General features: G+C 40.9%; 1 protein-coding gene across 1 annotated transcript in view; it reads left to right on the top strand.

Moving 5' to 3' along the window:
• The window catches only part of LOC109416813 (neural cell adhesion molecule 2), an 83,874-nt gene that overhangs the window by 7,657 nt on the left and 63,479 nt on the right, over positions 1-12,738 (top strand). The window lies entirely within an intron of this gene.

Here is a 12,738-nt window from a genome sequence, read left to right as displayed (position 1 = left end):
TTACGTCCTAGAGACTTGGCGTCTTCAGCAAAGTTGTTTATTTTGGCAAAATAAACGGATGTCGCCGGTGTTTTCGGCTTTCTCGCCTTCGTTGGCTAGGAGATCCGCCCACTCTTTTTTGTCCCGTCTACACCAACGCGCCCTTGGAGTTTTCGAACGGAAGGTGTTGCGTACCATCTACGGCGGAGTGCAGATGGAAGACGGGACTTGGAGAAGGCGAATGAACCACGAGCTGCATCAGCTGCTGGGAGAACCAACCATCGTCCATACCGCGAAAATCGGGAGGCTACGGTGGGCGGGTCACGTCATCAGGATGTCGGATAGCAACCCGACTAAAATGGTTCTCGAGAGTCATCCGACCGGTACAAGAAGACGTGGAGCGCAGCGAGCTAGGTGGGTCGACCAAGTGGAGGACGATCTGCGGACCCTACGCAGAGTGCGGAACTGGAGACAAACAGCCATGGACCGAGTGGAATGGAGGCGGCTACTATGTACAGCAGAGGCCACCCTGGCCTTAGCCTGACCGGTAAGGTAAGTAAGTACATGAGCGTTTCAATCGAGAGCCGAATAGCGCTGACGGGCTACGGCTGTGGCTCCTCGTGTTTTCGCTCGCTCTATCGCGGCTTTGGTGTTCCTTCGCTCCTCTATCTTCCTCCAGGAGTCATCTGTGATCAACTGCTTTCTCTGGGTGCATAGCTCACTCAAATTATTCTCGCTGGTGGCAAAGAAGGCGTTCTTGATGGCGTTGCATTGATCTTCTACGCTTCCACATTCCGAAATATTTGCAACACAGCTCTCCAGCTCCTCGAACCTTTTCCTGTCGGCGTCTGTTGAACCGGCACCCGATTTTCTGCTCCTGTCGATGAATCCTCGCAATGCGCAGCCGGATCTCGCCAATTAGGAGATTATGGTCGGACGCAATGTCGGCGCAACTTTTTCCGGCTAATGCAGATGTGGTTGATTTGATTTTCCGTGACGCCATTACAGAAACCCATGTCACTTTGTGCACTGGTCGATGAGGAAAGAGCGATCCCCCAATCACCATGTCATTGTTGCCACAAAACTTTGAACACAGCACTCTATTTTCGCTCATTTCTACGAGTCCGTGCACTCAGAATATTATTTCGTTAAACCTCAACGAATATGCTTCGTAAAACCAGTTTTCGTAAATTGGAAGCAATTTGCGTAAAATGTACGGTCCATTCGTACCACCATACTGAAACAGTACAAATGGAGTTGTATCATGTACGAAATCACGAATCCGACAGACGCTAAACTTGCTCATTCGTAGATTTCAGCTCCCGCTTTGTAGAATGAAACAAAATAAACAAATGTTAAACATTTTTTACTAACCATGCGTAAAAAGAAAATTTCGCTTCGTAGAATGCAACAAAACTTTGCAGTCATCACTGACGATTGACTGGAACGCAGAGAAAACAAAGCAACATGTTTTAATGAGCATATGACGATGCGTGTGCGAGAAGAGGAAAGGAAACATGCTCTCGGTTGAAAAGTAAAAGTTATTTATAAACAGAACCAAAGTGGAAAGCGTTCTGGTTGTTTTCGGACGGCTTCAACAAGCGTCCACAGATGGGTGGCTAGCACTGGTAGGTATAAATCGGAAGATACGTGATTCGAAGCCTGTGATATCTAAGTGGATGAACGTGTGCTATTTTTTAAAGCATGTTTTATGTTATTCCGACAAAAAAAGAGACAGAAAAACTTGTCGGAGCGATTTTATACGAAACGAACTCATGCATATTACGAAGCTTTTCGTTGCAGAAAACAACGAATGGCATTTGTAAACATGACGACCATTTTCGTACAATGAAACAAAATTTATTTTCAGTGTGGGGTTCCATAAGCAGTTGAAAGCTTATAGAGTTTTTTTTATTGTTCAATTCTATAGCCCCAATTTATACCTCACTGCCATAAGTTTCAATTCATAATGTAGAACATGTTGCACGTTAGTTTTAAAGTTACCCAATTTGCAAACTGTACCAAATTTCTAAGACATTTTGAATCGATTCTAAACAAAAATAGTACAAAGAGGCTATTTGAACCACCTAGTGATTAACGAATGCAGTTATTCAGCACCGTGCCTTTCGTTACTGAGTGCATTTCTCTTCTCACCAAGTAATGCTAGCAGCTACTCAGTTTCGGTTAACCCTGCGGGCACATAACAATTCCAAAGCATGCTCTCCTGCTTTAGTAGGTATAGGTAGAACAGGTTTGCTTTCACCATCTTTGTGATACAACATCCCATAATACAACTGGCAAAACACTTTCAACACTGCGCGTATTGTAGTTGGTATGGTAGTAAGCCACAAACAAACGAAGTAGGAACATATGCTAGACCACTACCCAAAGCAAAACCACAATTTCCTTCTACCTTTGAGGTTTTCCCTCGACTGCGCCAAGGAAGGAAATGTTTGTGGAGGTGGAACAGTAGCGCAATAAACTATGACACGCTGTATCGATGGAAAAATCTTTAAAGTGAAACATTGGAGCAGGTCAGGCACGAGTTTGGTGGGTCGCATTGAGGAGTTTTTTTAACAATTATTTTTGGAATTACATTTCAACTGGAAAAGTACATGTTTCGCAAAAGTACATGTACACAATACGCGCGACGTGAGACGAGATTTAACACTTATAGTTCTTACAATGGTCAACATATTATAAAAACTATAAGTGTTATGTCTCGTCTCACTTCGCACGTATTGTGAATGTCGTTACTGTTCTTACGTTGGCACAAATCACGAAAATTTGATAGTCCTTTGTTGATTTCTCTTGGAATTCCTTCGGCGATTCCTCTTGTTATAACTTCGGGGTTCCTTCTTGAAAATCCGTCGATTATTCCGCTTGGAAATCCTTTGGATATTCCTCTCAAAATTCCTTCAGGGGTTTTCCCTGGCATCCTGCAGGAATTTCTTCTGTAATTTCTTAAGAGATTTCTCTTAAAACTCCTTCAGGAAATCCTCCTGGAATTCCGTCGGGTATTCTTTCTGGACTTCCTTCAGGGATTCCTTCCTTCGGAGATTCATCCTTGAATTCTTTTGGAGTTCCTTCAGAGATTCCTCGTAGAGTTCCTTTGGGGAATTCTCCTGGAATTATTTCGGGGATTGCTCCTGTACTTCTTTCGGAAATTGCTGCTGAAATTCCTTCAAGGATTCCTCCTGAAATTTCTACCGGAACTCCTCCCGCAATTACTTCGAAGATTCCTCCTGGATTTCCATCGGAGTTTCCTCTTGGAGTTCATGTTGTGATTCCTCTTCGAATTTCTTCGGAGATTCCTCCAGAAATTGCTCATGGAATTCCTCCGGGATTTCCTACTGGAATTCCTTGGAGAATTTCTACTGGAATTCCTTCAGTGATTCCTCCAAGAATTCCCTCACGAATTTTTCCTGGAACTCTTTCAGAGACACTCTCTGGATATTTTTCGTTGATCCCTTCTAGAGATCCTTTGGTGACTCTTCTTCGAATTAGCTTGGAAATTCCCATTGGAATTCTTTTGATGAGTGCTGCTGGAATTTCTTTGGGATTCACGCAGGACTTTTTTTTTTCGGAAATTGCTATTGAAATTTTTGCGGGGATTCCTCCTGAAATGCCTTTGGGGATTCCCCCTCAATTCCTTCGAAGACTCCTTTTCAATTTCATCCAGGGATTCCTCATGGAATTTCTTCGAGGATTCTTCTAGGTGTTTTTTTTTATGGTTCCTCCTAGAAATCTTTTGAGGTTTTCTTCACGAGTTAATTTAAAAATTATTTCTGGGATTTCTGTGGAGATTCTTCCTGGACTTCCTTCATGAATTCCTCCTGAAATTCTTTCGGGGATTCCTCTTGATATTCCGTCGTGGATTCCTCCGGGAATTTCTTCGGGGTATCCTCATAGAGTTCCATCGGGGATTGGTCTTGGAATTCCTTCGTAAATTCCTGCTGGACTTCCTTCAAAGTTTCCTCCTGAAATTTTTTCGGGTATTCCTACTGATATTCTTTCGGGGATTCCTCCTTAAATTTACACGGTAGCTCCTCCTGGAATAACTTTTAAGTTTCCTCTTGGAATTCCTGTGATGATTCCTCTTTTATTTTTTTTTCGAAGATTTCTCTTGAACTTCCTTAAATTCTTTATGGAATTCCTCGAGGATCCCTCCTGGAATTCCTTCGGGGTGTCCTTCTTGAAGTTATTCGGTGATTTCTCCAAAAAATCCTTCGGAAATTCTTTCTGGAATTTGTCGATTCTTCCTAGAGTTCCTTCGAGAATTCATTCTTGAATTTCTTCGGGGGTTCCTTCTGACTTCCTTTGGGGATTCTTCTTGGAAATCCTTCGGGGTTTCCTGTTAAAAAACCATTGAGGATTCCGCACGGAATTTCTTCGAAGATTTCTCCCGGAATTCTTTTGGTGGCTCCTGCTGGGATTTTTGCAGAAATTTCTCCTGTAATTTCTTGGGAGACTCCTCCTAGAATCCCTTCAGGGATTTCTCCTGCAACTCCTCCGGAAATATCTCTAAGACATTTTTCGTTGATTCCTCTTAGAAATCCTTTTGGGATTCTTTTTAGAGTTCTCTTGGAAACTCTCTTACTCCCTTAAACTTAGAAATCCTTGCTTTAAGGAATCCTTCTCGAATTCCTTCAAAAATTCCCGCTGGAATTCCTTCAGAAATTCCCTCTGGTATTCCTTCGGGGATTTCTACTGTACATCCCTTAGGACTTCTCCTTGAATTCATTTGGGGAATCCTCCTGGATTTCCTTCTGAAATTCCTCAAAAATTTCAATCATGGATTCCTTAAGAAGTTTCTGCAGGGACTCTTTAAAACAGATTCTTGAACCATCAGAGATTTCTGCAGAAATTTTTTCAGGGTTTCATACAGCAGTTCCTGCAGAAATAAGTCCAGAACTTTCTTCATGAATTTCTCCAGGAGTTTCTTTAGGGGTTCCTCCTGGAATTCCTTCTGAGATTCCTTCCTGAAATCATTCGGAGATTGCTTAGTGTAAATAGTGCGATCTTATTATCAAATTTTAAAGCTTCTGAATGCTCTCTGAAAACGAAACAAAAACTGTAGCAAAATCAATATTCTATTGTTTTCATTTGCAATGGAGTAATGCAACATGAACTACACTAAGGATACGGATAATGTCACAATAGGTCTAATCACTGGTCGCAGTGACGGATCTGAACAGGACTGAAAAAAGGTAGTGGCTACACGTTTGCTTCATAAGCAGATCGTCATGGGTACGATCCCAGCTCCGGCCTTTTGTCAGTTGCTCTTTCCCCCTAAGAGCAGCTGACATTGATTCTCTTCTGAGCCCATTGCTCAAACGGACCCGAATACTTGGACATCGGTGAACGAAAACTCATAATGAACCCCCAATCGGACTGGAAAAAGGAACAATCAACATCCACACACCAGCTCATCACTCGTGCTCATCATTCTACCATGATATGGTAGAAAATGAAAGCAACGCGAAAAGCAACCACTTCGAGATAGTAGAATTGGAATAGAATACATTTAGGCGCTGTACAAAGTGTAAGTGCAGCTTCCAATTGGAATCGCTCACGCAGTGCCCTAGAGGACAAAAGAGTTATAAAATAGGTTAAGTGGTTGAAGAATAAAAAAACTACTAACAAATGTGAGTTTTCGAAGTACGAGTGAAAAACTCATTGAATTAATATATTGAAAGTTAAGCTTAAGTTAAAACTCACTTTAATGAAAAAATAAACAAAGAACTGACATCTATACCGTAAGGGTATACTAACAAAAACAAAAGTCATCATAGAAGCAAATTACAAAGACGGATGGAATGATGTTGTGATAACCCAAAAAGCATCAACCCAGCAGCAAGTTTACTCAAAATTCCCATTGCTGCTGCGAGCATGAACATCATCTAAATCGACGGGGTCGTGTTTGCTTTTTATAACCCCTTCATCATTCGCAAGTACCAACTGCAGTCACTTGAATCCAGTGAATACACCGCACTCAACGTGATTTTAAGCTCCAGTTTACCAACGCGTACGGTTTATTGCAATCCTCGCTGCTGCTGCTGCTGCGCCAGAACCTGAGAGTGGAAAAGGGCTCGAGTTATTAAAACGAGCTTATATCTAGTAGGTACCAACTGCACTTTCTGCATCCATATAACCATCCAACCCAGCGAACCATTCTTCTAGTGCAGATGCTGACTACCTACTACTTCTGTTCCTTCACGGGAAGGGTATAGCGAGCTTTGCCCGTTTTTCACTTTTCCGGTCAGTGCATTTTAATTGCCAGCGATTTAAGAGACGTCGACATACTTTAGGAGAGAAGGGCATTTTTCTTCTGCCCGCCCGGCAAAGATGGAAACGACAAGAAGAAATTTCCACTGCGTTGAACCGCTAAAATATGATGGAGATTGGACTTAACGATGGACTAATGGAATCAGGTACGTGTGCGGTTTGTGGTTAGGAGATGGAAAAGTGGATTGTTCCGAGTGGGGGCTTCTTCTCGGATTTACTGAAGGACTGTGCTTTTACAATAAGTTGTTAGATGACAAGCCCATTTGGAACATTTATTTAGTAATACATTAAATTTTTAGGTATGACCATAATAAATGAACACGGCTCAACGCACGCTTTATTCATTCCACAATGGTGTCCGACCATTTGGCCGAATGCCGTTTGGCCGAATTTCGTTTGGTCGAATTTCGATCAAAGAATTTGAAAGCTTGGGCAAACTCTGCATAACATTCTAGCTGCCAAATGACTATGAAGAATATTTCCTTCTTATAATCATAAGCTTTTCTAGTTTTACCAATAAGGGATTAGCTGGCGTTGAAACTGTGAATATTTTTAGCAGAAAGTTTTCCTTCTTTAAATCATTGACTGCTCTTTCGAGAGTTGCGATAGGGATCTCGATCGGGATGCATTGTTCGGCGGTAAAAAACGAAAAGTTACGCGTGTTTGTGGCAGTTGCGATAATAATCTCGTTCGCGTTGCGTTGTTCAAAGGAAAACGTGAAAAGTGACACGTGTTTGGAGCAGGCAGCCTATTTTTTGCACCCATAAACAAAAAGAAACGCTCCATAGATATTCAAAAAGCGCTCCATACAGAATGAACATATTTTCCATGAAAATGTGCAATATTATCCATAAATAATTGAAAACGTTCCATACCTTATAAAAAATGTACCGGTAAAACATAAAATTTTCTCATTAAAAGTGAAATTTTGCACCAATAAATAATACTGAAATGTTCCATAATAAAACACAAATGCTCCATAGAAAAATGCAAATGCTCCATAAAAAGTTAAAATTGTACCCATAGAAAATTGAATATTGCTCCATAGAAAAATTGAACTGCACCATAAAAAATTGAAATTGCACCATACAAAATAGATGGAATCTCCATAAGTATTATCAAACTGCACCATAGAGAATATGAATTGCTCCATAAAAAAATGAAAATCCTCCATAGATAGTATATTCTCATAATTTAATTCGACAGGGTTGAATTGCTTTACATTGCACTGTTTTAGTGGTGCAAATGTTTAAAGTTATGGAGAGTTTTCATTTTTTTATGGAGCAAATTGTATTTTATGTGGTGCAGTTTGATAATACTTATGGAGCATTTGTCTATTTTCTATGGTGCAATTTCTTTTTTTATGGCGCAATTGAATTTTTCTGCGGAGCAACCCCAGTAAACATTTTGGTCTGTATAATTTTCGATTTACATCATCATATGAAAACCAAATTAATCCTATAAGATGCACAAATCTACTATATACGTACCAAAGTGGAGGCCATATATGCACTCCTGACGACTTTTTTCGACTTGCCATAATCGCTATTACGATGTCTAAAATTATTGGCATAAATTAAAAAAAAATACATCCTAGTCTAGAACACGGAGCCTCGAGATCCACAATTCGATCCCTTACCACTGTACCAACAACTCACTCTTGAGGTGGATCGAATTTATGCCCATGTTATTTTATCATATGCTTAACGTCACATACACAGTTTGTAAACCAAATCTTACAAGTCCATGCGATTTTGTTCGGAACTTTTCAGACTTGATAAACGATCTGTCAGTTTGTGGAAATTCTTCTTGTCCGTCGGTCTCCTTCAGAACAAACAAACGCGCTCGGTGTGAATTCGACGTCGTGTCGCGAAATATTCCGCTTGTGCAGTAATTTAGATCATAAAATCCGCTCGCGCTCATCCATCATCGAATTCCGGCAAAAAATAGCTGTGTATTGGCGCCGCATCGGACATCTTTGCACCGCAGAAAGCCCAAATCAAGTGTGATATCACCGAGTGTATCAGTGCGCCACCACCGTAGTGCCTACCGGAAAAGTGTTCCGTTGATACCTAGCGATGCAGTGTAGCAGTGATTATGTTGAGCGGGGGTGTTATTTGTAACTGTTAGGAATGGTCCTTAGTCTAGAACCGGATTATGTGTACAGTTTGATTGCCCTCGCAGGGTGCGTCTGATCGTTCAGAACAAGCAGGCAACAGATCATTTGCAGCACAGCCGGATGGGTCTGGTAAGGTGGCAAACATTCTCCACACTTTTAGGCGGCGCCGCCGTTTGTCGCTGTATGGAAATCGACGAAGGTGTATAATTCGGGAGGCATGTTAAATATGTAAGTTTTTCTAGTTTGTTTCTGAAATATAATCTTTCTCATAGCTCCGACTTTACAATGAACTTGAATTTCATCTGTTATGACTTGGTTTGTTTACATTCCAGTAAGTCGTTAAAGAATCGCATCGGCGATTTATATACAATTTGTTTAAGATGTCGCGTCGCATCATTTGGCGTATTGTGCGATGCTGATTTATAGCGAATGAAAATGCGATTCCGCATACACTTCGTTATACGATATGTGGTTATCTGGGACATTCAATTTTCTATGGGTACAATTTTAATTTTTTATGGAGCGTTTGCATTTTTCTCTGGAGCATTTGTATTTTATTATGGAGCATTTCAGTATTATTTATTGGTGCAAAATTTCACTTTTAATGAGAAAATGTTATGTTTTACCGGTACATTTTTTATAAAGTATGGAACGTTTGCAATTGTTTATGGGTAATATTGCACATTTTCATGGAACATATGTTCATTCTTTATGAAGCGGTTTTTGATTTTCTATGGAGCATTCGCAATTTGTTATGGTTGCAATAGCCTTTTGCCTTTGGAGCAGGTGCACATTGTCCTTCCTCGTGAAGTGATAAAAATGGATGCACACTTGCTAGCGAACAGTATTGCAGAAAATTGAAGGAGTTAAGGAGTAATTGCGGTTATCCGACGACATGGAACTGGGTGAGATCCTTCCGAGTTTTTTTTCTATATATACTAGGAGAAGGGGTCATTTCGCTAATGCGTTTTCATGAGGACTCCTGAAGCCTGTAATACCCGCAAATTAATCTCAGATTAATCATGATTATCAATCACAAAAAAAACTGGAAATGATTTTCTTGTACCGACTTCATGAAACATTTAAGCAGAATACCCTCTTCGAATGAGTGTAATCAGTTTCGTAGCTTTCAATTCTGCCCTGGTGATGATTAATCATTAACTAGATAAAAGTAAAGGTAAGCTTCCTGTTCCCAAGTACTTTTGATAACTATCTAGTATGAGTGGAAGCTTTACTTTTCCTTGCGGAATAAAAGAGCCGACTATTGTCCGCGAGAAAAAGTTACACCTTCATTTATATTGCACGGGAGACGTTACCACACCGGTGCTACACTTTGCTGGCCATCTGCGCACCACTCAAGCGGAATCATTATTTGACCATTACTTGTCCTATCTTTTTGTACTAATAGCTACTAAGTGGAAACTAGTCTTTAAAAAGTTATTCTGTACTAGAGATTTTTGGAAAACGGAATAATAAATTATATTACACTGGAACCTCTTTTAATGCTATTGGCTAGAGCATAAAAAGAGGGAAATTAGTGCGTAAATTAAAACGAAGCTTTAAAGAGGATATCCTGTTCGCGTGAAGAGTTCTTGCTCCTGGGAAACTGGGAAAATGGGCTTCCAAAGATCTTCAAGGGATTTCAGAAGTATTAAAGGGCATTCCTTTAGATTCCATTGACGTTTCAATGTGATTACGAGGATTTTATGGGTGTTTCAGGGGCGTCTCAAGGCATTACAGAGAGTTGCAGGATCGTTGAAATTTAAGGTTTTTATTTTTTAACTTTAAAATAGTTTCAATGAGGTTACGGAGATTTCAGTGGCGTTTCGAGGCGTTTCAGGTAGGGTCATATCAGGCGGGTTTCAGAAACATTTTAGGGTTTCAGGGGCATTTCAAATCGATTACGTGTATTTCAATGGCAATATAATAAGATTGTGGAAGTTTTAAGGGCGTTTCAATGCATTTCCGGGGCGTTTCCAAGGTTTTCGGAAGAGGTCTCTGAAAATCTCCTGAAATTCCCTGAAACGCCTCTGAATTCCGCTTTTGAATGTGCCAAACAATATCTGAAGATGCCTGAAAACCCCCTTATACCCATATAAGGCTATGGATCGCCAATCCGGAGACGGCGGGTTCGATTCCCGTTCCGGTCGGGAAAAAATTCTCGACTCCCTGGGCATAGTGTATCATTGTACTTGCCTCACAATGTACAAATTCATACAATGGCAGGCAAAGAAAGCCCTTCAATTAATAACTGTGGAAGTGCTCAAAGAACACTAAGTTGAAGCTAGGCAGGCCAAGTCCCAGTGGGGACGTAGATCCATAAAGAAGAAGAAAAAGAAGAAGTGTCACCAATTTCCTAATTTATACATAACTGATCTGAGGTAAGAATCATTCATTTTATAAGATTAATTAGGATTTGTGAGACACTTTTCATTAGGTAAAATAAAAAAATTTGAAATGATCGAAACCCTATACTAAGAATCATGCACTTTTCCAGTTGGTATGTTATTCCATGAACAATTTGAAAAAGAACTTCTCCATGCGATCCACCAAAATCGCGCTAGACCTGCCTCAATGTTTCACTTGATAGATTTTGATATCGATACAGCGTGCCATAGTTTATTGCGTTACTGTTTCTTCCGCAACATTTTCTCCATGCCGAGGAAAAACCTCAAAGGTAGAAGGAATTTGTGGTTTTGCTTTGGGTTGCGGTCTAGCATATGTTGTTCCTTCTTCGTTTGTTTGCGGCTTACTACCAAACCAACTACAATGCGCGCAGTGTTGAAAGTGTTTTCTATTTCTCCGGAATTGCCAGCTGTGTTGGGGGATGTTGTATCACAAAGAAGGTAAAAGCAAACCTGCTATACCTACATATACTGAAGCAGGAGCATGTTTTGGAATTGTTATGTGCCCGGAGGGTTAACCGAAACTGAGTAGCTGCTAGCATTCCTGGTGAAAAGAGAAATGCGCTCAGTAGTGAGACAGAAGGTACGGTTTTGAATAATCAAGTTCGTTAATCACTAGCTGGTTTCATATAGGAATAACCTCTTGTACCATTCCTGAACCAAACCAATAAAAACTGTAATGGAAATTGGTAACGGAATGTGAAATGCATAACTAAAATGCACGGTTCAATCTGGTTTGATTCATATGTTATCATCAAAATGTAGCAATCCCATAGGATTTGAAATTATTATTTTGCCTTTCTCGTACATTAAGTGTACTGGAAAGGCTATATGTTCACTCCAAAAATGACTTTTTGATAGAAGGCCCGGAGGGTCGAGTCACATATACCAATCGACTCAGCTCGACGAATTGTGGTGATGTCTGTGTGTGTGTATGTGTGTGTGTGGGTGTGTGTGTATGTGTGTGTGTGTGTATACTCACATCACTTTTTTTCAGTAAACCTCAACCGATTTTAATGACCGACGGTTCATTCGACGCGGCATATAGTCCCATTGTTTCCTATTGAAAATGGTTCGGATCGGTCCAGCCGTTCCGGAGTTATGGCCATTTAGGTGTTCCGGATCGGTACCTCTGGAAGGGACCAGACATGAAAATGCAACAAACCCATGCATGCGACATATCAAACCACGGCATTTTCGATCATCTGATAAATGGAAAGCAGGAAAATAGTCTGATACCATATCTGAACCGGTAGTGATCCGGAACCGGTTCCGGATGTCCCGCCGGAAGTTGCCAAATATAAAAGAAAACCAAACCCATGCATGCGACACATCAAACCACGGCATTTTCGATAATCTGATGAACGGCAAGTAGGAAAATAGTCTCAGACCATATCAGAACCGGTAGTGTTCCAGAACCGGTTCCGGATGCCTCGCCGGAAGTTGCAAAATATAAAAGAGAACTAAACCCATGCACGTGACACATCAAACAGCGGCATTTTCGGTAACCTGATAAACAGCTAGCAGGAAAATAGTATCAGATCATATCTGAACCGGTAGTGTTCCTGAACCGGTTCCGGATATCCCGCCGGAAGTGGTCAAATATAAAAGAGAACCAAACCCATGCATGCGACAGCGGCATTTTTGATAACGTGATGAACGGTTAGCAGGAAAACAACATCAGATCATATATGAATTGGTAGTGTTCCGGAACCGGTTCTGGGTGTTCCGCCGGAAGTGACCACATATAAAATTGAACATAACTCATTCATGCGACACAACAAACAGCGGCATTTTCGATAACCTGATGAACGGTTAGCAGGAAAACACTATCAGCCCATATCTGAACCGGTAGTGTTCCGGAACCGGTTGCGGGGGGTCCCGATGGGTAAATGCAAACTTTTAAAGGAGTGATGTGTACGCATATGGTCAAATCTCAACCGTTAC

The sequence above is a fragment of the Aedes albopictus genome, chromosome 2 (assembly GCF_035046485.1).
Source record: "Aedes albopictus strain Foshan chromosome 2, AalbF5, whole genome shotgun sequence".
NCBI classification, from domain to species: Eukaryota; Metazoa; Arthropoda; class Insecta; order Diptera; family Culicidae; genus Aedes; species Aedes albopictus.
Note: the sequence above shows the minus strand (reverse complement) of the source record. Positions and strands in the feature narration are given on the sequence as shown.